Here is a 2,308-nt window from a genome sequence, read left to right on the forward strand (position 1 = left end):
CAATCTGGCACCCGCCTTACCAACAATTAATTTTATATGATCATTTCACTTCAAATCGTTCCGTACGCATACTCCCAGATATTTTACAGAAGTAACTGCTACCAGTGTTTGTTCTGCTATCATATAATCATACAATAAAGGATCCTTCTTTCTATGTATTCGCAATACATTACATTTGTCTATGTTAAAGGTCAGTTGCCACTCCCTGCACCAAGTGCCTATCCGCTGCAGATCTTCCTGCATTTCGCTACAATTTTCTAATGCTACAACTTCTCTGTATACTACAGCATCATCCGCGAAAAGCCGCATGGAACTTCCGACACTATCTACTAGGTCATTTATGTATATTGTGAAAAGCAATGGTCCCATAACACTTCCCTGTGGCACGCCAGAGGTTACTTTGAGAACAACATGCTGTACATGAGAACTTCCTAGCTTTTATTGATTAGGAATATGTAGCCCATCAAGTATTCACTCTATAATGTTCAACACATCGTCCAGCGAGAAGTTAAGGTTTACACACCGTGTTGTATGCTCTAGTTACTCACGAGAATGCGGCCGAATAAATTCGTCGAAAACTGCAATATTTCGACAAGTAAACCGCTGTCATTTTCAAGGCACGAATTGGAAAACGCCTTAAAATGAAAGGTAGGGTTACCCGTCGAGATATCGCAGCTTTTCGACGTTATCGCGAGCATTCCGCCCAGTTATTCACGGAAGATGGTTAATTGTTTGCTTGTTCAATGGATCAAAAATGCGTTCTCCCATTGTAATGTCGAACGAATTAATTTAAAATCATAGTGCCTCTTTTTACACCGTAAAATATGACACACTGCCAATTTTTACGATAGTCCTTTGCACTAGTCTTTGTTACTAGTAACTCTTTTTTGTGCATAGTGATTTACATTGAACTGCAGTGAAATACACCCACATACGCGCGTTATATACATTTAAAAAATTACATCGAGTAGAAGCAATTGTCAAATATCAATAATGAGTTCGGTTTACGTTTGAAGTATATTTTGTTGTGTACCACATTTTTATTTATAATATAGTCCAAATCGCAACAAATGGTAATTTCTGCAACCATTATCGATGGTCTTGTCGTTAGACTGCATCAGCTGTTCTCTCCTACCGACGACACACAGACAATTGCTGTGGAGCGGTGGACCCAACCTCAAGACGTGAAGTAAGATTTCTCTCATGTAGATAACTGATCGAAATCGGTTTTAAAATATGTTATTCCCTCATAGATTTGAAGGCAACGGCCTTGCCGCAGTTGATACACCGGTTCCCATGAGATCACCGAAGTTAGGCACTGTCGGGCGTGGTCGGCACTTGGATGGGTGACCATCCAGGCCACCATGCGCTGTTGCCATTTTTCGGGGTACACTCAGCCTCGTGATGGCAATTGAGGAGCTACTCGTCCGAGTAGTAGCGGCTCCGGTCAAGAATACCATCATAACGACCGGGAGAGCGGTGTGCCGACCCCACGCCCCTCCTATCTGCAGCCTCCTCTAAGGATGACACGGCGGTCGGATGGTCCCGGGAGGCCACTCGTGGCCTGAAGACGGAGTACTCATAGATTTGAACTGATTTACCGAATGCAACTGCGCCTGATTGCTGTCCGCAGCTACACAGGTCGGCAACACGGACCTTGTTTGGCCAGTCTCTGCCGCCACGCATGTGCAGACTTCATCCCCTTCACACGTCCCTATCACCCAGCCTCTATGATGCGGGGTATAACAGCGTGTAACACCTTCTTTCTCACAACTACTGTGCGTTTAACGAAAATAACCTCCAATAAAATGTGATGCAGGAGGTGTTCAAGTTGTATCCGTATTGTCTGAACCATGATACAGAGTCATTGTTAGGGTTTTGTATGACTTTAGCTACCAAGCAGCAGAGCATCTGCTAATCCATGGCAGTCAGGTAGGATCTAGTCCAACAGATCCACCCTGTTTTCTTCTGTGTGGCAGTGGTCACTCCACCATTAAGACAACCTCGAACAATCTTAGAGGAAAAAATTTTAATTACAAAATATAGGATGTTTCAAAACGAATGTATGGGTTTTAAGGCTTTATAGCATTTACTACATTCGACTTAGACTACTAGCCATTAAAACTGCTACACCAAGAAGAAATGTAGATGATAAATGGGTATTCATTGGACCAATATATTATACTAGAACTGATATGTGATTCCATTTTCACGCAATTTGGGTGCAGAGATCCAGATAAATCAGTACCCAGAACAACCACCTCTGGCCATAATAACGGCCATGATACGCCTGGGCATTGAGTCAAAC

The 2,308-nt window shown here is 42.9% G+C and overlaps 1 pseudogene; it reads left to right on the plus strand.

Annotated features, from left to right (window-relative positions):
• Window positions 1–1,260: 1,260 nt before the first annotated feature.
• On the plus strand, window positions 1,261–1,378 carry LOC124554314 (annotated as a pseudogene).
• Window positions 1,379–2,308: the final 930 nt, after the last annotated feature.

The sequence above is a fragment of the Schistocerca americana genome, chromosome 11 (genome assembly GCF_021461395.2).
Source record: "Schistocerca americana isolate TAMUIC-IGC-003095 chromosome 11, iqSchAmer2.1, whole genome shotgun sequence".
NCBI lineage: Eukaryota > Metazoa > Arthropoda > Insecta > Orthoptera > Acrididae > Schistocerca > Schistocerca americana.